Source organism: Schistocerca americana, chromosome 2 (genome assembly GCF_021461395.2).
Source record: "Schistocerca americana isolate TAMUIC-IGC-003095 chromosome 2, iqSchAmer2.1, whole genome shotgun sequence".
NCBI lineage: Eukaryota > Metazoa > Arthropoda > Insecta > Orthoptera > Acrididae > Schistocerca > Schistocerca americana.
The window spans coordinates 119450444-119477391 of record NC_060120.1 but is presented as its reverse complement, the minus strand read 5'-3'; positions in this window follow the sequence as shown (position 1 = coordinate 119477391).

The window sequence follows — 26948 nt, the reverse complement described above, 5'->3', positions numbered from 1 at the left end:
GCTAGTACATATGCTCTTACATTGCTCGGTAAACGACTGTGGGGAACTGTATCGAACGCTTTGCGGAAGTCAAGAAACACGGCATCTACCTGGGAACCCGTGTCTATGGCCCTCTGAGTCCCGTGGACGAATAGCGCGAGCTGGGTTTCACACGATCGTCTTTTTCGAAACCCATGCCGATTCCTACAGAGTAGTTTTCTAGTCTCCAGAAAAGTCATTATACTCGAAGGTAATACGTGTTCCAAAATTCTACAACTGATCGACGTTAGAGATATAGGTCTATAGTTCTGCACATCTGTTCGACGTCCCTTCTTGGAAACGTGGGTGACCTGCGCCCTTTTCCAATCCTTTGGAACGCTACGCTCTTCTAGAGATCTACGGTACACCGCTGCAAGAAGGGGATAAAGATCCTTCGCGTACTCTGTGTAATATCGTACTGGTATCCCGTCAGGTCCAGCGGCCTTTCCTCTTTTGAGCGATTTTAATTGTTTTTCTATCCCTCTGTCATCTATTTCGATAACTACCATTTTGTCAGCTGTGCGACAGTCTAGAGAAGGAACTACAGCGCAGTCTTCCTCTGTGAAACAGCCTTTAGTCTGTCATTCTCTGTTGCAGTACCATTTTGGTCACAGAGTGTCTGGACATTATTTTTTGATCCACCAAAATTTCTTAGGATTTTCTGCCTAGTCAGTACATAGAACTTTACTTTCGAATTCATTGAACGCCTCTCGCATAGCCCTCCTCACACTACATTTCGCTTCGCGTAATTTTTATTTGTCTGCAAACTTCTGTCAAATCTTACCAGTGTTTGCAACAGGGACGATAGCAGATAGAGTCAACATATCTGAAATTTTCAGTTAGCACAGCTTGTTAATGTAACTTCAAAATTAGTAAAGTAAATGAAAAACTACAGTAGTGATGCCAAATTATACAAAAAATAAAAACTTAAAATTAAAACATTCTCGAAAAGGACCGACATCTTTCCAGTATCCATATCGATAGTAGGCAGCAATTTTCGATTCCTGGGATTGATGAACTATCAATTTACGTAATTAAGTTTGTATGGAAGCACCGGAGCGCAACTCCTAGGCGCACTTGTCTGGTTTTTGTTGTAATAACTTTATTCCTCCAGTATCACGATCCAAAAGTTGATGCAAGTCAAAAAGGTAAATTGAGGTATAGTAGGGAGAGAAAGTTTTCTGTTGATATGGATCAAGGTTTGCCTTGGCTGGCTCTTGCATATCTCCCAAAGCGCTCACAATTCTTGCCACGTTTAATTTTCTGACTTACCTGAATTTTAATGAGTACTGTAACGAATATCAGACAATCGTTTCAAACAGTTTCCTGTAACTTCCACCTATATGTAGAAGACGACAGTTCCAAAACTGGTGATGCTACACTGAATGCATGAGAATGCATAAACTTCATACATATTTAAGGAATTATTAGCTTAGGAACTGAACGAAGTTTTCGGCCTGACTTACAGAATTTTTCGTTTTACTCCTCCGTGTATACCTGAAACTGATCCGGCACAGCCTCGAGCCCAGCACAACACAGTATCCAGCCCATCTTTTCCCAGCTGGTGTTGAATATTTTTTCACGTATCCTCCGCAGACTAAGATGAATTCTCCAATTCCACAATGCCGTCTTCTACACGTGTGTATTTAATCCTCTGACTCACTTGGTCAGCTCCGCTGTCATTGGGAGTGCTGTCAAATATTATTCCGTAGTATTTAGCCTTTTTTATATCTGTGATACTTGTTTCCTTAACAGGTTCACCAAAAACACAAACAAATTCATTTCGTATCGCTTTTGGCAAATGATAAGGTATTCTCCTCGGCCCAAAGATGAATTCATCAAGTTTTAAACTATGCTATTTCAATAATGATTCATATTTCACCATCAATTGCATCAGTTCTGAGAAATTTCCTCTGTTTTGCGACGGAACATTTTCATGATAACCGCGGAATGGAAGGTTTTGCTGTGCTAAGAATAGTACAATATCTAAAAGGTGATGTACAATGTTCCTTTATTATTTCGTCTCAGCATTAAAAATCTTCTGATTAGTTCCGTCAATGGTTGTACTAACTTTGAAGCCCATAGAGAGTGTTTTTCTATCTTTCTAATATTGGTAGATGGTCAGACAACATTCATGCTTTGCTATTTTATGAGTCACTTTTCACCCTGACAGAAGCCAGAAATAAATAAATTATTATCGTACAGCCCTCAGAGGCAAATACTTGTAGCAAAAACATTACTTTTTTGTTGAATGCGGGTATAGCATCCATTTCTTTGAAAATTTAGTCTTGTAAATGTGAGTAAAACCACGACGAAGTAAAACAACGATATGTTCCTTTAGTGTGTTCACTTGGGCTTTCTAAAGACTCAAAAAGTCCCTCCTTGTTTTGATATACATCACTTTACTTTTCAGTAGTCATAATTCTGGAACGTATATTGGCTAACGTGCAGTATCACTGGATGAAGAAGAGTCGAAGTTAGATGCATCAGAAAAATGTTCATTCTCAAAAATTTTCTCATCATTAACACCCTTCTCATCTTTTTTCAGTGTCATTTACTTAAAATTTTTACTAAAATCAGGTATAGTGTGCTTGTCACCCATGTTTGTAGTTTCAATATCAATAATTAACTGTACACTGGAGTGAGATTTGATAGTGTGATTACTCTTTGCTTCACCATCTCCACTTTCTGCACGAGGTATTTGAATAAAGGTATATGAATAACGATTCTGCGAGTCTTTACTTTCTTCAGTTTTTGCTTTTCTTAGCTTTCTTTCCTGAGAGCCAGATAAGTGAATGTCTTTTACTAAAAAAAGAAGAAGACTTGCAAGATTAGCAAGATTATTTCTGTGTCAGAGCATGGCCTACACGTGCATTAACAGAATTTTTTTCTTTTTCTTTTCTTTCTCCGAGTTGTCTTTTGGCTCATAGTAGATAGTAGATATGTACCACAAAATCACGAGTGTATGGTCATTTTCAAATGAATGTATGGTGTTTATAATTCGGGTGACAATAAATCCAAATTTTGCATTGGATAAAGTGATATTTTTATTACTATTTGATAAATCATTATTTTTTGTTAAACATCATGATTCTATAATTTGTAACACATTTTGATAGTACAACAGCATGTTATTTTCTGGAAAACAGTGTATAGAATGAATCAAATGTTTGGAAATGATTATGGAACTTTAAGTGTCCATGGATTTCCGATCTTCGTAATATATTCTAGAAAATTTCAATATAATAGTAACCTAATTAGAAAAACGGGTGTTCACTTTTTGGTTCTTCTTAGATACACGACAACACAGTTACTGTTTAAACTCAGTTAACATGCAGCAATAAAAACCAGAGGAAAAGTTAAATTCATCACATAATATTTCTAATCGATCTTTATGAACAATGAAATGAAATCAACTTAACACGAAACGAAGGTATTCTAGAGGGCATGCTCAAGTAATCACAACTCTGATATTCTCTGGAACGGGTATTGGCCAAGGTATTGTATCATTGCATGAAGAGGAGTAGAAATTAAGATGCATCAGAAAAACATTCATTTTCAGTAATTTTCTCATTATTACGATCTTTCTCATCTTTTTTTTCAGTGTCACTTACATCAAAGTCTAACGGGTGTTCCTCGAGAATTTCAAATGGAAGTCGAAAGAAAGTTCAACGGTGGTTACTATCTTCCTTTGGTCTCCTAACAAGTTGTAAGTTATAATGCAGTTATACGTCAGTAAGGTTCAAACTGATCCCCCTATTTCCTGTTGCTTACTAAATGTGTTCCTTTTACAAAAGGTATCACCATATTGTTCTCTGATGTTCGGGTATATTACTTATCTTTCGCGCCGAAGCCGCCATAGAGCGATGGCGGTGCATCCCTTTAAGGCGCCGACTATAACTAGATAAAGATTTATGCGATGCTGGATGTGATGAGCAGAAGAAAATAAAACGTTTTTCTACGGATTGTTCCAGCGTATAAAGTCTAGACGACTCTCGCGTTGATGTCTACAGTTAATAAAAAATCTAAATTACTCCACTCGAGTTTATCTAGTTCGATTTTCATATTCAGAGAAAAACTTTATAATAATTACGTGTAACTTTTGAAAAACTAATTTTAGAATGCAATAGCCGGCCGCTGTGGCCGAGCGGTTCTAGGCGCTTCAGTCCAGAACCGCGCGACTGCTACGGTCGGAGGTTCGAATCCTGCCTCGGACATGGATGTGTGTGATGTCCTTACGTTAGTTAGGTTTAAGTAGTTCTAAGTTCTATGGGACTGATGACCTCAGATGTTAAATCCCATAGTGCTCAGAGCCATTTGAACCAGAATGTGCTACTTTAGTCAAAAAGTTAATAAATCACTGGTTAGCTCTTCACTACACTTATGCACACATTTTTAAGCTGGACTTATAGCATAGTAAAAGTTAATGCCAGCGGCGTCCTAGGACATATATCGAGAGCATGAGTCAGTCATCGTTCTAATCGTAAGGAAATCAACACAGAGAGAAATAAGAAACTAACAGGCAGATGTGTCCAATTAGACATCGTTCTTACCATAAGGATATCAACACAGAGAGAAATAAGAAAATAATGGGCAGATGTGTCCAATTAGACACTGTCTAATCATGAGGAAATCAACACAGAGACAAATAAGAAAATATCGAATAGATGTGTCCAATTAGACATCGTTCTAATCATAAGGAAATCAACACAGAGAGAAATAGGAAACTAATGAGCAGGTGTGTCCAACTAGACATCGTTCTAATCATAAGGAAATCAACACAGAGCAGATGTGTCCTATTAGACATACTAAAATAATCTCCATCTTAGAACTGTTATGATGCTGCCAAGCCAACATTTTTATTAAGAAGTAGCACTGTGCCCACGGCTCCTCATGCCTATGCATATGTCACTTATATTCCACACACAGGTATTTCATGTATATGTAACATATTTAACGAATGTTTTCAACATGTTTCATATATACCATCAGCTGTATAATGGAATGACGACAATGACAATTTGTGCCTTACTGGAACGAGAACCCAGATTTCCTGCTTATCGCGATTGGTCGCCTTACCATTTGGCTATCCGCACACGACTCATGGCCAGACCCAAACTTCCATACGTCGTCAACCACGTTTCTATAAATTGTGTTCGTAAATCCATTATGTATATCCCCGTATAGGGGAGACATTTTACTTAAAAGTCGCTTGCCCCGTGTCAGGAGAAAAATACGATATTGCGGTTGTTGTGTTATCCCTAATTACAATGCAATGTTCCTTCGGATATGGCATCGTAATTCGGCACTACACAACCACTGCAATATCGTAAAATGAAGAAAGGTCTTCGTGGCACGCGCTACAACACAAGAGAAGACATCATCTTTGGCATAGGGCTGCCCTTGCGAGACATCGACAGAGATGGACGAGCTGACGGTGTGCGACGCCTTCCACGTGCGTGGGGGGAAGATGATAGTGATGCAGGGCGATTATATTGAGGGCATTCAATATGGTGAAAGTCTGTCAACAGAGTATGGTATGAATTGTAAGAGGGTTGCAACTACTTATCTAACCCACATAAAACACCCGGCTACTTTACTACACACTGTCAAACGTCCTCACATTATCACTGAATTGCTATTTCCGAGTCTTTTTTGGTTGCGGCATGTTTTCCTTCCGTTCGAGGCACTGCGTGCTATGACGTTTCCGTTTCAGCTGCTGCGATCTAACCCAGCAGCTTTCATACAGAAAGGGAAAGGACTCTGAGGCGGAGTGGTGTGTTCCTGTGCCACGGAGAACTTGCAGCAGAATTTGTGAGAGGCGTTGTGGCGGCGGACAGCGACAACCGAGCGAAGTTTGCCACCCAAAGCAGGGGCCGGATTACCTTGGCCAGCAGCCAGCTGTCTCCAGGACGCGACAACTGACGTTCTGCCGCTGTGCGGAGCTAACACAGTGGCTGCCTCACAACTTGTCGACCCAGTTCTCTCCTGCTCTCCGCCACCGGTCGTCGTACCGTGGCTGCTTCCGTTCACACTCTGCACCATAGTTCTCCGTATAAATTGGACGCAGTGATGGAAAGACAGTAATTATAAGATTCATAATCAGTCCAAGACTCTTCGTTATTACACTACTGGCCATTAAAATTGCTACACCAAGAAGAAATGCAGATGATAAACGGGTATTCATTGGACAAATATATTATACTAGAACTGACATGTGATTACATTTTCACGCAATTTGGGTGCATAGATCCTGAGAAATCAGTACCCATAACAACCATCTCCGGCCGTAATAACGGCCTTGATACGCCTGGGCATTGAGTCAAACAGAACTTGGATGACGTGTACAGGTACAGCTGCCCATGCAGCTTCAACATGATACCACAGTTCATCAAGAGTAGTGACTGGCGTATTGTGACGAGCCAGTTACTCGGCCACCATTGACCAGACGTTTTCAATTGGTGAGAGATCTGGAGAATGTGCCGTCAATGCGAACAAAAGGTGACCGAGCCTGTAACCAATGGCACCGCATACCATCACGACGGGTAATCCCGCTGTATGAGTATGACGAACACACGCTTCCAATGTGCGTTCACCGAGATGTCCCAAACGCGGATGCGACCAACATGATGCTGTAAACAGAACCTGGATTCATCCGAAAAAATGACGTTTAGTCATTCGTGCACCCAGGTTCGTCGTTGAGTACACCGTCGCAGGCGCTCCTGTCTGTGACGCAGCGTCTAGAGTAACCGCAGTCGTGGTCTCCGAGCTGATAGTCCATGCTGCTGCAAACGTCGTCGAACTATCCGTGCAGATGGTTGTTGTCTTACAAACGTCCCCATCTGTTGACTCAGGTATCGAGACGTGGCTGCACGATCCATTACAGCCATGCGGATAAGATGCCCGTCATCTCGACTGATAGTGATACGAGCCCGTTGGGATCCAGCACGGCGTTCCGTATAACCCTCCTGAACCCATCGATTCCATATTCTGCTAACAGTACTGGATCTCGACCAACGCGAGCAGCAGTGTCGAGATACGATAAACCACAATCGTGATAGGCTACAATCCGACCTTTATCAAAGTGGGAAACGTGATGGTACGCATTTCTCCTCCTTACACGAGGAATCACAACAACGTTTCACGAGGCAACGCCGGTCAGCTGCCGTTTGTGTATGATAAATCGGTTGGAAACTTTCCTCGTTTCAGCACATTGTAGATGGCGCCACTGGCACCAACCTTGTGTGAATGCTCTGAAAAGCAAATCATTTGCATATCACAGCATCTTCTTCCTGTCGGTTACGTTTCGCGCCTGTAGCACGTCATCTTCGTGGTGTAGCAACATTAATGGCCAGTAGTGTATCTGACTTGTAATACATCACTGTATGCATCGTACCAAACAGCGAAGAAATTGATGAGAAATATGTTTCGTATAAGTGTTGAATGGAAGTTAATGTCGAAAATTCTAATGTTACCTGATTCACGTTTTGTATCGAGAGAATCAGATTTTCAACTTGTTGCATAATAACCAAGGCGTTGAGAAAATACCACAGGTATCTTCTGATTGTCATTAGAAATATCTTCCACGTGCGGTAGACTGTCGAACAGACAGCAGTCGTATTTGAAGATAATTATAAATAAAATGGTTTATTAGTTTATATCACCGCCTTCGGCCTTCTCTTAGTCACCCAAGCACCTTTCTCTCCCCATTTTCCTTCTTTTAACCTGACTCCTTCCTTCTTTCAAACTACTGCACAACTCCATTCTACGAGATCAAAAAAGCTTGTTGGAAATCGATATACAGGCAGCAGAAGCCCCGAAAAGTAGATATCTGTTATTTACAATCCACCACGGTGCGGCTATTTTACGAGTTCAGCAGACAAGTGAAACGAGGGAGGAAACTGTGTAACGAATGTAGAAGTAGTATATTTTGTTAAAAGAATGTTTGGGTTCCTGGGGATGTACAACATATAGAGGTTTCCTTAAATTGACGCTGGTGTGGGGAGGTCGTAACGTGGGACGAGAAAGCAAATTTCCTTTTATCCGGCTTAGTGTGGACTCTGGACCGCTCGGATTGCCGAAAAAAGTGTACAATACAAAATACACGTGTTATTTTTCATATATTGTTATTTACTATACTAACAAAACACGTCAAATTTGAAAGCCTGCTGCACTACTTACGCGTTACTCGCCAGAAACTGACAATTCATTTAGAAAATTACACTTAGAACACACCGCATTCCTATTACCTGATTGCAGTTCAAATTCAGAAAATAGCTGTGCAGCTTTTTCTGTTTTGATTTTTCTGGCGACAATTCTCAATTTCCTGAGATTCAAAATATAGGTACATTCAACCGAAATTTGTTATGTAACAAATCAGTTCTCCGTAGTGCGTCGGTGTGCGTTATAACGACTTCCTCGATTGCCTCCTCCACGGACCACACGTTGTCCTCTATATCCGGTTCATGGGCACAACTATTTAAACAGGTTTGGATGTTTCCGTCCCCTACGTCTTGGCGACCAGAAATCTGTAACGTAAACGAAAATATACGTTCTGCTTACAACAGAATACTGTGGGCTTTATTTTCTTTCTAAAATCTCGGAATTATGCATGGGTAAACCATAAGCTGGATAATTCATTCAGGAATAGCGGAAAGCAGGCTGTTATGAGAGTACATGAAATGGATTATTTAAAAGGTAGGGTGTGCTTGTCATACAAATCTGAAGAGAAAGGTTTCCTTTCTTTTTCATGCAGAACGAGTAATGTACTGTTTTGTGTGGCCGGGTGCTCTTTTTCGGCACCAAAATGCCAACTTCTTCAAACGGAAATAATGTCGTGTAAGCCACTTTCCTGAGCATCGCTAAGCAATGTTACGTACATTTTCATGTTTACGTAATTTTTATGTTATGTTTCTGATTACTACTTGTGGAACCAGCACTCAATACTCAATCCGTTGGCGGGAACCAGTTACAAAGCACATTCACCATGACTGAAGTCTACATCTAGATAACTACCCTGGAATCCACATTTAAGTGCTTGACGAAGAGTTCATCGTACCATTCATCATCAGACTTCAGATTATTTCTCTACCCTTGCTCTCTCAAATAGCATGCGGAAAAAACGAACACTTAAATCTCCCGGGTGAGCTGTGAGTTCTCTTATTTCATTACGATTATCATTCGTCCGTATGTTGGCAGTGGTCAACAAAATATGTTCTCATATGATGGAGAGAGCTGGTGATTGAGATTTCTCGCCGCAACGAAAAACGCTTTTGTTTTAATGTTTGCCAACCAAATTCGGGTACCAGATCTGTGAAAGTAATACAAAATGAGCTCCTTTGAACTTTTCCTATGTCCTGCGTCAGTTCTATATAGCAAGGATCCCATACCGTGCAGCAGTACTTTCAGAAGAGGACGAACAAGCGTAGTGTAGGTAGTCTCCTTAGTAGCGTTGTTGCATATTATAAGTGTTCTGCCAATGAAGCGCAGTCTTCGTTCACCTTCCCCACAGCCCTCTGTATGTGACCGTTCCAGTTAAAATTGTTCGTAATTGTATTCCCTATGTTTTTAGCTGAACTAATAGTCTTTAGTGTTATTTGTCGTGTAACCGAAATTTGACGGATACCTTGTAGTAATCATGTGGACGACCTAACACTTTCTGTTTGTTTCGACTCAATTTCCACCTTTAGCGTTATACATATATGTCTAAATTATATTCCAATTTATTTTGATCTCCTGATTGGTGTAGTAGACGGTAAATGACTGCATCATCTGCTAACAACCTTAGAAGGCTACTAAGATTGCCTCCTATATCGTTTATAATGATTACGGACACCAAAAAGCCTTGGGTAACGCTAGGCATCATTTATATTCTACAGGGTAACTTACCGTCAGTTGCTACGAACTACGACCTTTCTGAAGGGAAAGTATGAGTGCAGTTGTACTACGGAGACGATGCTTGATGGGCACGCAAGTTGATTAGCAGCCGCTTGTGAGGAACGGTGTGAAATGCCTTTTGCAGATCTGGCAATATGGAATCAATTTTAGATACCCAAGCCACAGTATTCATTACTTCGTGCGAATAAAGAGCCAGTTGTGTTTCACAAGAACGATATCTTTTGAATCCGTGCCGATAATGTCCCAATATATCGTTTTCTTCGTGGTTATTCATAATATTCGAACACAGTATACGTTGCAAAATCCTACTGCAAATCGACATCGGCGATATGGGTCAAACAACAGAAACTCCAGGGTGGAATATGAAAAATATTAGGAAACGGATGGATCACTACTCAGCTTTAAGATGACACGCTGAGTCGCACACAGGAACAACGAAAAGAGTGGTACTCATTTAGCTTTCGCCCAAAGGCTTCTTCATAAAAGAAAACACACAAACACGCGCGCGCGCGTTCACACAAGTAAACACACCTTAAGCACACGTGACTGCCATCCCCGGTAGCTGGGACTAGAGGGCATTAGTTGACAAAACCAGCTGTAGACGTAGCCAAAGCGAGAACTAACTTGGTCACAGGACTAGAGGTACAGCCGCATTCCAGCAGCGCTCTGGAGCAAGGATGTGGGACGTTCCTTTTGCAGCTCATTTGGGCAAGGCGGGCTGTTGTAGGATTCCGTCATTTCAGCCTTATTTACCAACATCTTGTGAATGGACCAGACAGAAACCAAACTCTGAATTTAGGGGAGCAGATATTCAGTTCTGGCATTCGCCTGATGGCCCAGAAAAACATCCCGAAAACATTGGTCAGACTCAGGGATTGGCACTATTTTATTTCTTGAACATGTTGGCCATTGTTAGCCATGAGCTAAATTTGTTTATGTGTGTGTGTCTTTGATAAAGAGAGAGAGAGAGAGAGAGAGCGAAAGAGAGAGAGAGAGAGAGAGAGAGAGAGAGAAAGTTACTACTACCTCTCCTCCATGTTTTTTGGGAATAAACACGGAAGTGCTGCCACCCCCACCAGGTCATCAGTTCGCATTTTGTTTCGTCGTGGGATACAGTTTCCTGACACTTAATGTACTTCTTGTACAGGAAAAGATATTTCAAAACTACTAGTTAGAAACACGATCTGGTAGTTCCGCCGTTGTCAGCGCGTAGCAGTATTGACAATTAAGTATCGATCACATTGTCGATTAAACAGTTATTTTGTGGTCTGCACCACAGTGACACGAATACTAATTTCCTAAAGCATTTGAACATCAACAAGAAGCTTTAAAGACCGGGTCAAGAACGAACTTTTTGTTATTTTCCTTTATTTTTTTTTATTTTTTTAGAACTTCATCTGTGGAATTTCAACCAGTGTGTTATGCGATATGCTGGAAAACTGCGGAAGTTGTTTTTTAATAAGCCTCTTTTGAAGTCAACTTTACACCACTACAAGACTTCCATAGGGATGAAAATAATAGATAATCTTGGTGGTGGAATGCCAGGACTGCAACACATCTACTTTACAAACGATTCCTCCTTATAAGTCACCGTAAATGTGTGGTAGTGGTGCCTTGGTGTGATAGAAGACGGCCTGATGCATTTCTTATTGAACTGTTCCGGTTTGCCATATTTCTTCCAAATGAGGGTGTAATCTTTCTGGCTGTTGTTGACAATAAAGTTTAGAATCAGACATTTGAAGTAGCAGTGGATGAATCTCCACGCGTATCAACCGTCTTCAAATGCGGCAGAAGCAGTATACTTACGCATCCGTTTACAGAGTTTCACATTACTTTTTTATGCTTCACTTTCGTACATGGCTAAATTTTGTTGCATATAATGAGCGTATTAACAATTCTGAAAATTCGTCTTGCTTCAGATGTTTTTCGAAAATGTAATTTGGGTCCGTCGTTAGAACGTATGGAATCGACATGTCACAAAGCTACCTTTTCTGTACAGCTGTAAGGCAGGCTTCACACGGCGCCACTTCGCAGTGCCGCTCAGTGGTTCGCCAGCAGCGTTTCCGTTGATGATGGTGGCGCGGCTACAGAACGTAAGTGGCCCTCCAAACGCCCTTTAGTGGCGCTGCAAGCCCTGCTCACCTTGTGTAAGATCTGTCAGTATACTAGTGGACACGAACACAGACGCTGATTTTATTCTGGCGACGCTTTTAATTCGCAGACAAAAAAAAAAAAAAATAGATGAAGAGTCTGCCTTAATCCACTGGTTTCATAAAGTCGCAATCGAGAACTTTTTCACACATTATTTGACGATTTGCAACAAGGTGACGCTAATTTCTTCATCATTTCTGCATGCCGAGAAATTCATTTCAAGAACTGTTGCCGGCCGCGGTGGCCGTTCGGTTCTGGCGCTGCAGTCCGGAACCACGGGACTGCTACGGTCGTAGGTTCGAATCCTGCCTCGGGCTTGGGTGTGTGTGATGTCCTTAGGTTAGTTAGGTTTAAGTAGTTCTAAGTTCTAGGGGACTTATGACCTAAGATTTTGAGTCCCATAGTGCTCAGAGCCATTTGAACCAAGAACTGTTGGCTGGAATCATCAACATCATCCGAAGAAAAGAGACCACTGGGAGACAGGCCACTCCACTAGAAGTAATGAGGTAAGTAAAACAGCAACATTTAAAATATGATATTTTTCATTGTGTATTAGGTACAAAAAAAATATACAAAAAACCGCTGCATTAGTCCATTTAGGAACGATGGTTAAGGAAGTAGTACAGTCTTCAGATGCATCGCTAGTTACGGAGGTCGTTGCATTAGCACTTTGAAGTAATCCAGTCATTTGAGTTGTTTTCAAGTCGAATACTAAATCGATCACTATCATTGTCCAGGTACGGCAACGGAGTAGTTCCACGATTGATTATCGTTTATTGCTCGCGTAGCTGTAAAGTTGGAGGCCTATACTGTTGATGTGTGTAAAACTACAGAAATTTGGAGGTAAACACAGGACTGTTTAACAGAACAAAGAACTCCAAGTATAAGGCATTTTACAGACACTTTCATGTGGTCTGGTAGAGTCTTTAAATCGTGATGCAATGATAGCAGACTGCATCCTTCTCCTGCTGGCAGCACTTAGCCTTCATGATCTTTGACAGCTCTTCATCTTCACCTACATTATTTCTCCTTACCTTTCCCGCGCTCTTTGGAGGTGTACCATGTTTACTTCCTCGCCGCTTAGTGAGTGACTGTCTTCTGTTGATTTTGTAGCAGTATCCAAAAATCTTAACTCTTCATGAAATAAACAGGATGACCAAAAACAGCCTGAAAAGGTTATAGGTTGTTGCAGAGGACGTTATGCTGACAAGGGAATCACGCCATAGCACGCCCCTCAAGTTTAGTGGTAAGATGGCCCAGTGGATAGCCCGGAAAAATTGAGCGCAGGTCAAGCATGAAAACAGGAAGAAGGTGTACTGACCTGTGTTGTTCAAATATGTGCGAATTTCAAAGGGACCAAACTGCTTAGGTCATCAGTCCCCAGACTTACGCACTACTTAACCTAAACTTATGCTAAGAACAACACGCACACCCATACCCGAGGGAAGACTCGAAACTCCGACGAGGGGGGAGGGAGGGGGGGGGGCGAAGTCAGTGACATGGCGCCCCAAACCGATTGGCCATTCTGCGCGGCTACTAACCTGTGAAAAAGAAGCAGCCAGCCGTTGTGACCGAGTGGTTCTAGGCGCTTCAGTCCGGAGCCGCGCTGCCGCTACGGTCGCAAGTTCGAATCCCGCCTCGGGCATGGATGTGTGTGATGTCCTTAGGTTAGTGAGGTTCAAGTAGTTCTAAGTCTAGGGGACTGATGGCCTCAGATGTTAAGTCCCACAGTGCTCAGAGCCATTTGAACCATTTTGAAAAAGAAGCAAAATAGAAGCAGTGAACGCTGAATCTACAAGATATGCAAAATTGAACGGGTTGGAAGAACCGCGCAGTCCTGGTTGTGCGGTCCTGGTGTTAGACTGCAAAGCGGGAGATCCATGTTGAACTCTCTATCGTGCCCTTTCTTTTCCACAAAATTATGAAGTTTCCGTCCGGTCATTGATGTGTCTGTTCTACTTCTGTAGTCTCGCCAGTTATCATACTATACACTGCTAATGGAATATGACTCATGTAATATGAATATATTACATTCGCATGTCAATGTGACGAATAGTGAGAGCAGGCGAGATCCAACACAGACCTCACACAGAAATGAAAATAACAATAAACGGGTGTGAACTGTGTTACGAAGAAGAAATTCAAGATTCAGAACTTCCAAAACGGAACGAAAGAGTCATAACATGTGGTACCTGTGTAGAACAAATAGGAGGTGCTTACGTTTGGAGGTTCCTTCCGTACACGTCACTGTTGCACACGAACATTACAACCCGTCACTGACACAAATTTGAATACGGCGAACAGTCATGTCAATGACCGAACAGACTGTTCATAATCATACATACGAGGTGCATTCAAGTTCTAAGGCCTCCGATTTTTTTTCTTCGGTCTGGAAAGAGATAGAAACATGCACATTGTTTTAAAATGAGGCAGCGTTCATTGTCAATACGTCCCAGAGATGGCAGCACCGTACGGCAGATGGAATTTTACCGCCAGCGGTGAGAATGAGAACTGTTTTAAATGCTTAAAATGGCGACGTTTTCCTTAGTTGAACAGCGTGCAATCATTCGTTTTCTGAATTTGCGTGGTGTGAAACCAATTGAAATTCATCGACAGTTGAAGGAGACATGTGGTGATGGAGTTATGGATGTGTCGAAAGTGCGTTCGTGGGTGCGACAGTTTAATGAAGGCAGAACATCGTGTGACAACAAACCGAAACAACCTCGGGCTCGCACAAGCCGGTCTGACGGCAACAGTTGGCATTTCTGTGGGTTCTGTGCACACAATCCTGCATGACGACCTGAAAATGCGAAAAGTGTCATCCAGGTGGGTGCCACGAATGCTGACGGACGACCACATGGCTGCCCGTGTGGCATGTTGCCAAGCAATGTTGACGCGCAACGACAGCATGAATGGGACTTTCTTTTCGTCGGTTGTGACAATGGATGAGACGTGGATGCCATTTTTCAATCCAGAAACAAGGCGCCAGTCAGCTCAATGGAAGCACACAGATTCACCACCACCAAAAAAATTTCGGGTAACCGCCAGTGCTGAAAAAATGATGGTGTCCATGTTCTGGGACAGCGAGGGCGTAATCCTTACCCATTGCGTTCCAAAGGGCACTACGGTAACAGGTGCATCCTACGAAAATGTTTTGAAGAACAAATTCCTTCCTGCACTGCAACATAAACGTCCGGGAACTACTGCGCGTGTGCTGTTTCACCAAGACAACGCACCCGCACATCGAGATAACGTTACGCAACAGTTTCTTCGTGATAACAGCTTTGAAGTGATTCCTCATGCTCCCTACTCACCTGACCTGGCTCCTAGTGATTTTTGGCTTTTTCCAACAATGAAAGACACTCTCCGTGGCCGCACATTCACCAGCTGTGCTGCTATTGCCTCAGCGATTTTCCAGTGATCAAAGCAGACTCCTAGAGAAGCCTTCGCCGCTGCCATGGAATCATGGCGTCAGCGTTGTGAAAAGTGTGTACGTCTGCAGGGCGATTACGTCGAGAAGTAACGCCAGTTTCATCGATTTCGGGTGAGTAGTTAATTAGAAAAAAAATCGGAGGCCTTAGAACTTGAATGCACCTCGTACAGGGTGTTTCACTAAATGTGTTTGTCTCTGTAAGCTACGAAGTAATTAGACGACGGAAATATTTATTGTGGTAGGTCACCATAAGAAACGTTATACTGTCTGCGGAGCTATGAACATAGTTTATTGTGGTATTATCCAAAGAGTTACAGCAAAAAGTTGCAATTTTTTAAATGGAACAATAGTTGTTTCTATCATGCAATGGAATCAGTAACACCAGCTGTGTACACATTAATTTATCAATTTAAATTACATTCATATCAACTTTAGTTTGGGAGCTACAACCCTTCAAAGTTTCAGGGGCAGATGCCAGACACGCTGCGCGTAACGCAATCCGCCTTCTATATGTGGTGCGGCCGAGTTGCAAAGTCGCCGGTGTCACGGAGCGAGAAGCTTCCTTGATGCGCTGTTAGACTTCCGACTGTCGCCGCACACGGCTGTATACCCGACAGTTCGAGCCACACAAACGAACGGCGCTCAATATACCACAGTTACTGACATCGGATGAAGGTAGCGTACACGAACAACGAGTACGTTGACATGATGCTGATGCTCGGTGGCCGGCCTGGGTAGCTGAGCGGTTCTAGGCGCTACAGTCTGAAACTGCGCGACCGCTGCAGTCGCAGGTTCGAATCCTGTCTCGGGCATGGATGTGTGTGATGTCCTTAGGTTAGTTAGGTTTAAGTAGTTCTAAGTTCTAGGGGACTGATGATCTCAGATGTTAAGTCCCATAGTGCTCAGAGCCATTTGAACCATTTTTGATGCTCGGCGAGTGCCGACACGATGCCACTTAAGCAGCCATGGCGAAGAGCTCCGGCAGCCATTACGTTCTTACGTGCCGAACAACGACTTCAGGAAACTGGCAGCTTGGTAGTGCGCCGCAGTAACAGACGAAGAACTGCAAGAAGTGAGGAGACGGAAGTGTTTGCTTTAGCTGCAATACACCACGATCCTCATGTCAGCTTACGAGCCGTTGCTGCAGTCGCTGGTGTCAAGTCTCTCATCTGTGTGACCCATAGTATACGGCCACAGGTTTCACCTGTACTGCCTGTCACTGACCCAGGAGCTGCATGGGAACGATTTCCGTCCGAGAGTTACATTCTGTGAATGGACCATGCGTATTTTCACGCTGGAGCCTTTACAAGGTGTTATGTTCTCTGATGAGTCCACGTTCACAAATTACGGTGTAGTGAATCGCCATAACGTGCACTACTGGCCCGCAGATAATCCTTGGTGGGTACGACCTGCGGACCGTCAACGTAGGTGGTCTATTAATGTATGGTGTGGAATCCTTGGGGATGAAATCATCGGTCCACACTACTTCCAGGTACACTGACAGGTGAGTTATATCGCGCGTTTATAGCCGACAGTTTGGGTGGTCTCCTTGAACATGTGTTTCTACACACGAGAATCCATATGTGGATGCAACACGATGGTCACCCAGCCCATTCTGGGCGTGCCGTTGTGGAAGAACTAAACAACCGGTTTGCAGGAAGGTGGTTGGGGTGCCATGGTTCTCGTTCATGGCTCGCAAGGTCGCCCGATTTAACACCATTAGATTTATTTTTGTGGGGATATCTAAAGGATCGTGTTTATGTCACTGAGATCACATCCCCAGATGATCTAAAACGGCGCATCGAGGACGCATGTTGCTCCGTGACACCGGCGATGTTACATCTATTCCGCAGATCCTTTAGAAGGCGCATTGCATTGTGCATTCAGGAACATGGACACACATTTGAACATCTCATTTAAATAATAAACTTCCCACCGCCAGAACATCCATCACCCACCACACAGCCATGTATTATGTACAGCGTGTGGTATCTGCCCCTGAAACTTTGAAGGGTTGTAGCTCCCAAACTAAAAGTGATAGGAATGTAATTTAAATTGGTGTAATCACAGCTGGTGTTACTGATTTCAGTGCATGATAAAAACAACTATTGTTCCATTTAATAAATTAAATGTTTTTGCTCTAATTCTTTGGATAATAACACAATAAACTATGATCATAGCTCCGCAGACAGTGTAATGTTTCTTATGGTGACCATCTGTGCATGTCACCAGGTGCCAACACGCGTTACATTGCCCGCCTAAGTGGCGCAGGAGTGGCGTTAGGAAGACATTATGATTCAGTGTCCCCGGCGGTTAGGTGCCCTTTCGCAATCTCGGCCGGGTTTCAGATACCTATCTCTCAGTGACCTAAGACTGATATTCTGAGTGTCGGCGTGTTCTTAGCCGTGGCGCAGTTAAATCGCATGTCTGGAAGTTGTAGAGTGGCGATTTTTATTTGAGTCGCCACAAGCCTGTCGGATGTGCTGGTTACTTTCTGCACACTGCTACATTAAGAGGGTTAATTTGTTCTAGCTACATTATAGATCCCCGTATCCAGCATCAATCGATGGTTTACGCCATGCAACCGAGATCTACCGGAGAGAAGCACGTTCCGGTCAGTGCGAGGTCTGAGGTGGTTATACACTGTTGACAATCTGCAGCATATTAACCATTGATGATTGGGACAGGTTTTGAAACTAATTTAAACACTTCGGAGAACTTATTCGGCTTCAATAATAAAGGTGAGCATTACATTTGTTTGATGCATTGGGGTATTAAGAGTTGAACCGGAATATGATCATGAGAGTGGAGGGCTGGATACTAATTCTGAGCAGGTTAATTTGATTTTGATTTATTAAATTAAGGTTTGGATAGAATAACCGAAGATCTCAAGGATGACTGGTTCATGAGTGTCCCCCTGTCACTCCGGGTGCGGGAAGGAGGTCTTCAGTAGGCTGGTTGCAGAGGATCACACACAGTGAAATCTCAAACATGCTGCCTCAGAAACCTGAAACTATCAGCATAAATCAATACCACTGTCTTGGCTCCAGCTTAGCACAGATCTGACACCCACCGTGACAATAAGAAAAAACACAAAAGACAAACCAGCAGGTTCACTAAATATTAACAAAATCCTTATCTCAGGCAAAACATTTAGCACACATATCTAATGAGATATCCGCAGCTCGTGGTCTTGCGGTAGCGTTCTCCCTTCCCGCGCACGGGGTCCCGGGTTCGATTCCCGGTGGGGCCAGGGATTTTCCCTGCCTCGAGATGACTGGGTGTTGTTGTGTCGTCTTCATCATCATCTTTCATCCCCATTACGGTCGGAGGAAGGCAGTGGCAAACCACCTCCGCTACGACCTTGCCTAGTCGGAGGTGCGGGTCTCCCTCATCGTCCCCTACGCTCCTCGGAGTATGGGAACTCATCATCATCATCTAATGAGACTGTGGCACCCACCTAAAACTAATAATCACTACATTTGCGAGAATTTTTAAAGAGTAGCCTCCAAAAAATTCAGATGCAATGAGCAGATTACAAATAAGTTTAATAAAACTATCCGGCCAAATTAAGGCTGCAATAATAACTTTTACGAACAAATTATAAAGGAATAACACCTGGTAATAATAAAATAGCTTCTAAATACCTAAGACAGCCTTGGAAAGTGATAAGAAACCTTAACTGAAATCCTCTGAGAAGGCAATGAAATACACTACTGTATTAAAACAGTCTCTGAATACGACCACTAGATCCATTAAAAAAAAAAAGAAAAAAAACAAGAAATATCGAAATACCCTGACAGAAAATTTCAACACCAAAAAATAATTAATATATAGTAATGAAATTGAAGGCATACATTTGTCTAGGTAACATATTTAACTAATTAACACTGCAAGATCACTGCTTAATGTAAACGGGAAATAAGCTATTGCAATGGCGAAATGCTGGTACATTGACAACCAGTGTAACCCCTAGAAGTTTGAACGCAAGCATGCATGAATTGTGTTGTACAGGTGCCGGATGTCAGTGTGTAGTATGGAGCTCCATGCCTGTTGCACTTGGTCGGTCTATACAGGGGCGGTTAATGCTGGTTGTCGATGACGCTGGAGTTGTCGTTCGGTGATGTCCCATACTTGCTCGACTCGTGACAGACCTGGTGATCGAGCAGGCCAAGGCGTCACGACCACCCTCTGTACAGCATGTTGGGCTACAGTAACGGTATGTGGGCGAGTGTTATCCTTTTGGAAAATACCTCCTTGAATGCTGTTCATCAGTGGCACCAGAACAGGTCGAGTCATCAGACAGGGATAACCGCGAGAGTGCTCCTGCTGTCATACGAAATTACACCCCAGAGCATAACTCCAAACACTGGACTCGCATTCGGGAGGACGACGGTTCAATCCCGCGTCTGGACATCCTGATTTAGGTTTCCCGTGATTTCCCTAAATGGCTCCAGGCGAATTCCGATATAGTTCCTTTCAAAGGGCACGGCCGACTTCCTTCCCCGTCCTTCCCTAATCCGATGAGACCGATGACCTCGCTGTCTGGTCTCCTTCCCCAAACAACCCAACCCCAACCCATAACTCCAAGTCTAAGTCCACTGTGTCCTGCACAGGTTGCCTGCAGGTTCTCAGTTGGCCTCCTCCTAACAAACACACGGCCATTACTGGGACCGAGATAGAACCAGCTTTCATCACAAAACACAACACAGCTCCTGTGAGCTCTCACTTGACATCACTGTCGGTGGTGTTGGGTGAGTGGAATGCACGCTACAGGGCGTCTGGCTCGGACCTGCCTTTGAAGTAACCGGTGTGTAACAGTTCGCTGTGACACAGTAGCGTCAACTGCTGCTCAAATTGCTGCTGTCGCTGGAGTACGATTCGCCAGAGTCACACACGGAACACGATGGTCTTCCCTCTCGGTAGTGCCACGTGACCACGCAGAGCCCGATTTTCTTGCAACCATACACACCCATGACCACTGCTGCTAGCAATCATGTCCAGTGGCTATTCCTGCCACATCTATCTGCAGTATCCCAGAAGTAACATCCAGTTTCTCTTAGCCCTATTACACGACCGTGATTAAACTCAGTGAGGCACTAATAATGGTGTCGTTGTCGCCTTAAAGACATTCTTGACTAACATCAACTCAGCACGTCCGACCTTAAAGATAACTACCGTTTCCGATCGTTACGATGTATGTTTAAAGGAAACCTGCTATGCATCTTTATTGTGGCGCTATTGTCGACAGCTCGTGGTCTTGCGTCCCACTACGCTCCTCGGAGTATGGGACCTCTACATCATCATCATCATCATCATCATCATCATCAGTGGCGTTATTAGCACCACTCTTATGCGACTGACAATAAACCTGAATAGATAACATCTTCCAGATGTAGAAACACGGCTAGCAACTTTCATTTATGTCCCACAACTTATTCTGGGTGTTTCGATTATTTTTCCGTCTACATATACATCTACATCCATAATCCGCAAGCCATCCGACGGTGAGTGGCGGAGGGTACTTTCAGTACCTCTATCGGTTCTCCCTTCTATTCCAGTCCCGTATTGTTCGTGGAAAGAAAGGTTGTCGGTATTCCTCTGTGTGGGCTCTAATCTCTCTGATTTTATCATGGTCTCGTCGCGAGATATACGTAGGAGGGAGCAATACAATGCCTGACTCCTCAGTGAAGGTATGTTCTCGAAACTTAAACAAAAGCCCGTATCGAGCTACTGAGCGTCTCTCTTGCAGAGCCTTCCACTGGAGTTTATCAACCATCTCCGTAACGCTTTCGCGATTACTAAATGATCCTGTAATGAAGCGCGCTGCTCTTCGTTGGAGCTTCTCTATCTCGTCTATCAACCCTATCTGGTACGGATCCCACACTGGTGAGCAATACTCAAGCAGTGGGCAAACAAGTGTACTGTAACCTACGTCCTTTGTTTTCGGATTGCATTTCCTTAGGATTCTTCCAATTAATCCCAGTCTGGCATCTGCTTTACCGACGATCAACTTTATATGATAATTCCATTTTAAATCACTCCTAATGCCTACTCCCAGAAAATTTATGGAATTAACTGGTTCCAGTTGCTGACTGCTATATTGTAGCAAAATGATAAACGATCTTTCTTTCTATGTAATCGCGGCACATTACACTTGTTTACATTGAGATTCAGTTGCCACCCCTGCACCATGCGTCAATTCGTTGCACATCCTCCTGCATTTTAGTACAATTTTCCATTCTTACAACCACTCGATATACCACAGCATCATCCGCAAAAAGCCTCAGTGAACTTCCGATGTTATCCACAAGGTCAGTTATGTATATTGTGAATAGCAAATGGTCCTACGACACTCCCCTGCGGCACACCTGAAATCACTCTTACTTCGGAAGACTTCTCTCCATTGAGAATGACATGCTGCGTTCTGTTATCTAGGAACTCTTCAATCCAATCATACAATTGGTCTGATAGTCCATATGCTCTTACTTTGTTCATTAAACGACTGTGGGGAACTGTATCGAACGCCTTGCGGAAGTCAAGAAACACGGCATCTACCTGTGTACCCGTGTCCATGGCCCTCTGAGTCCCGTGGACGAATAGCGCGAGCTGGGTTCCACACGATCGTCTTTTTCGAAACCCATGGTGATTCCTGCAGAGTAGATTTCTAGTCTCCACTAGATTTGCTCAAACAATGCCCTTTAGCTTGCGTCGGACAGCACTCAACAGTGCCCGTGCAATACAGACACGCACATAGAGCTATAAGTTGGTTAAAATAACAGGGCGGCCTCGCCGCGTAACTGCTACTTCACGTCGTAATAAGATTGCCTGGGTACAACTTCCGTCAGCTGTTGTGTGCCGTCGAATAATCAGAAGAAGTGTGTACGGCTAAACACTGTCAATACTTCCGTACACATAATAATAACTATGGTCAACCGATACCATAAATTAAACATCTAACTCAGAGGTGCACCACTACTAAGTTAACCAAGGATTAATAAAACTACTATCGAAAAGTTATCACACATAATAGCCGCTACAGATGATGGAACAGTCGCGCAACGCAAGATTTTGAAGTTAAACAAACGACGCGGATGTCACTCAGGATTGACCACACCAAACTCTTTTCAAATGGTTCAAATGGCTCTGAGCACTATGGGACTTAACATCTGAGGTCATCAGTCCTCGAGAACTTAGAACTACTCAAACCTAACTAACCTAAGGACATCACATACATCCATGACCGAGGCAGGATTCGACCCTGCGACCGTAGGGATCTCGCGGTTCCAGACTGAACCAGCTAGAACCGCTCGGCCACACCGGCCGGCAAACTCTTTTCAAAATATGATGCTACTCCCGGAGTCGTCTGACAATTCAGGAAGTTAATTCAGACTCATAGCTAACCTTCTACACTAGAAGGTCTGCTGGCTCATGACCAAACCGAGATAAAGTGATTGCGCTCTGTCAGGCTTGTCCAAATTATCAACTGCAGAACAATCAGATCGAGAGCGTCAAAAGTACCAAGCCTTTTTAGCTGACAGGTGACCCCCAATGCCGTAAAACACGGCTCCATTGGTTAACTGCGTGAACAAAGTATTAATCCACTCTCGGTCGCAAGTAAAACCAAGTAAACATCAACTAATCTCGTCATTCCAGTGAGACCCTAGTGTAACATAAACTGAATAGCCAAAGAAACAGGTACACCTGCCTAATATCGTGTAGGGTACCCGCGAACACGCATACGTACCGCAGCAAGACGTGGCATGGACTCGACTAATGTCTGAAGTAGTACTGGAGGGAACTGACACCATGAATGCAGTAGGGCTGTCCATAAATTCGTAAGAATACGAGGTGGTGGAGATCTCTTCTGAACACCATGTTGCAAGCCATCCCAGATATCCTCAACACTGTTCAGGTCTGGGGAGTTTGGTGAACAGTGGAAGTGTTTAAACTCAGAAGAGTGCTCCCCGAGACACGCTGTAGCAATTCTGGACGTGTGGGGTGTCGCATTGTCCTGCTGAAATTGACCAAGTCCGTCGGAATGCACAAGGGACATGAATGGATGCAGGTGATCAGACAGGATGCTTACGAGCGTGTCACCTGTCAGAGTCGTATCTAGACGTATCGCTCCAACTGCACACGCCCCACATCATTACAGAGCCTCTACCAGCTTGATTACTCTCCTTCTGACATACAGTCCATGGATTCATGAGGTAGCCTTCATACCCGTACACGTCCATCCGTTAGATACAATTTGATACGATACTCATCCGACCAGGCAACATGTTTCCAGTCATCAACACTCCAATGTCAGTGTTGAAGGGCCCAGGCGAGGAGTAAAACTTTGTGTCATGCAGTCATTAAGGGTACACGAGAGGGGCTTCGGCTCCGAAAGCCCATATCGATGATGCGTCGTTGAATGGTTCGCACAATGAGACTCGTTAATAGTCCAACACTGAAATGTACAGCAATCTGCGGAAGGGTTGCACCTCTGTCACGTTGAATGATTCTCTTCAGTAGTCGTTGGTCCCGTTCTTGCAGGATCTTTTTCCGGCCGCACTGGTATCAGGGATTTGATGTTTTACTGGATTCCTGATAATCACGGTACACGCGGAAAATGGTCGTACGGAAAAGTCCCCACTTCATCGCTACTTCGGAGACGCTGTGTCCCATCGCTCGTGCGCGACCATAACACCAGGTTCAAACTCACTTAAATCTTGATAAGCTGCCATTGTAGCAGCAGTAACCCATCTAACAACTGCGCCAGACACTTCTTGTCTTATACAGGCGTTGCCGACCGCAGCGCTGTATTCTGCCTGTTTACCTATCTCTGTATTTGAAAACGCATGCCTATACCAGTTTCTTTGACGCTTCAGCGTATAATAGTAAGGCAAAGCAAAGTTGTACTTCGCGGCAATGTACCCTCCAGCGCTTATCTTCTTATACATTGACGTAAACTAAACGGTGACCAAGTTGTAACTCAGTAAATTTCACACAAAACTGAGCATGCCACCAGCAACGGTGTGATGAACTGCAAATACACCAGTGAACACACACAGCAACAGCACTGTTAAACAATAGATTGCGCTGGCCCGTAGCAAAACTGTGGCCCGGCACCTAATCAGTCTAGTCGCCGCCGTTAAGCAATAAAGACAAATAAACGCTTTACCAAACTCCTAGGCGGCACTTCAGGCATCGTGACCTCTCTGGACATCGAGAACGCCACCCGGCAGCAGCGCGCGAAACACCGCTGACAGACAGATGGCCAACATGACAGAGGAACTATTTCAATGAATGGCTAAGGCAGTAATTCAAAATTGCTGGAGAGGAAACATCGAACACATTGTATAACTAAAGATTGATTCCTTAGCCGAGCCAGGTTCTACCAGGTACAATTATTTTACGTTTTTTAATTTATTTCTTAAATCGACAGTTATATTGTCGCGATTCCACTTTCAAGTGATTATAAGGAATTACATTTTTATGCTGACAGTTGTTGCACAGTCACTAGTCTTCGCGCTACCTATTACGTTCCACGTTGCACAACTTGGTTCAACTTGCGTAAATGATTAAAGTTTAACAACTTTTGCTATTATTTGTGGAGAGTGGTAAATTAAACATTCAAATATAGATTTGTGAATCTTTTTAAATTAAAGATTTCCCTGGGCTGATACGTTCTGCTCACCCAAATCCTCGCTCGCTGTTTCAGATGGTAGCTGCAGAGTGCGGGTGCGTGAATTAAACGCAAGTTTCTAGAATGAAATTTTCACTCTACAGCGGAATGTGCGCTGATATGAAACTTTCTGGCAGATTAAAACAGTGTGTCGGACTGAAACTCGAACTCGGGACCTTTGCCTTTCGCAGGCAAGTGCTCTGCCAACTGAGCTATCCAAGCACGACTCACGCCTCGTCCTCACAGCTTTAATTCCATCGGTACCTCGTCTCCTACCTTCCAAACTTCACAGAAGCTCTCCTGCGAACCTTGCTGAACGTGCTTGGGTAGCTCAATTGGTAGAGTACTTACCCGCGAAAGGCAAAGGTCCCGTGTTCGCGGCTCGGTTCGGCACACAGTTTTAATCTGCCAGGAAGTTTCATAAACGCAAGTTTTCATACCAGGAATGACTGAGTCAGTCAGTCGTTCTAACTTCAAAACTACCTTGATAGAGCCATATTTTCAAAAAAAGTATTTCATCCCCTTAAGGATGGTATTTTGAACAATCCATTACTGAATAATGCCTAAAGCATTACATGAACACGCTCTTCAGATCTCAGATTCTATATGCAGTCATGACATTTTCTTTTATACAAAGAGATTTGATTATTTTGATGCCCGGTTTACGACACGAAATTACAAAATTAAAAAATGAATGTAGGAAATTTAGTCTATTAAAAGAACAACGTAAATGTGTGCATTGCTGAACTGGCTGACAACGTGAGTTGAGCGTTGTGTGCATTCGGAATGGTGAGACGAGGTGACGTCTGTGTCCAGCGAGAACCTGTCAATACGTCCATGTCACCTCCCACTGACAGCACGTCCAGAGCTCTGCGCTTTGCGTTACACGTTTCGCGCACTCCAAAACGCTGAACTAACATCGGGCTACTACACACGCACAGAACACTGCTGCAGTTATCGATGAGATCGACACGATTACTAGTGCATGAAAATGTGCTCTACTTAGTTATCTCACAAGTAACCTTCCATCCGCTATTCTTTCAAGAATCGAACTCCCCTATTCTTTAATGAATCGAACTGTCATGTATGAATGTCACACCTGATACTTAAGTCTTATCGCTTGAATAATCAATATGTAGTAGGCAATAAACTGTATTCTTTTCTTTATTTTGTGTAACTGTGGGAGAAAAACTCCAGAACAGGTTCGAAATTATATGTGAAGTTTCTTAGAAGTTGCCAAGTGCAGTCCCAAATACCAGATGAGTATAGTGTCCGTAATTTTCACGTCGTAGTTATGCTGCCTCAAAATACAGGGTTATTCAAAAAGAATACCACAACTTTAAAAATGTGTATTTGATGAAACAAACATAATATAACCTTCTGTTATACGTCATAACAAAGAGTATTTAAAAAGGTTTTTTTTCACTCAAAAACAAGTTCAGAGATGTTCAATATGGCCCCCTCCAGACACTCGAGCAATATCAACCCGATACTCCAACTCGTTCCACACTCTCTGTAGCATATCAGGCGTAACAGTTTGGATAGCTGCTGTTATTTCTCGTTTCAAATCATCAATGGTGGCTGGGAGAGGTGGCCGAAACACCATATCCTTAACATACCCCCATAAGAAAAAATCGCAGGGGGTAAGATCAGGGGCCGGCCGCGGTGGTCTTGCGGTTCTAGGCGCTCAGTCCGGAACCGCGGGACTGCTACGGTCGCAGGTTCGAATCCTGCCTCGGGCATGGATGTGTGTGATGTCCTTAGGTTAGTTAGGTT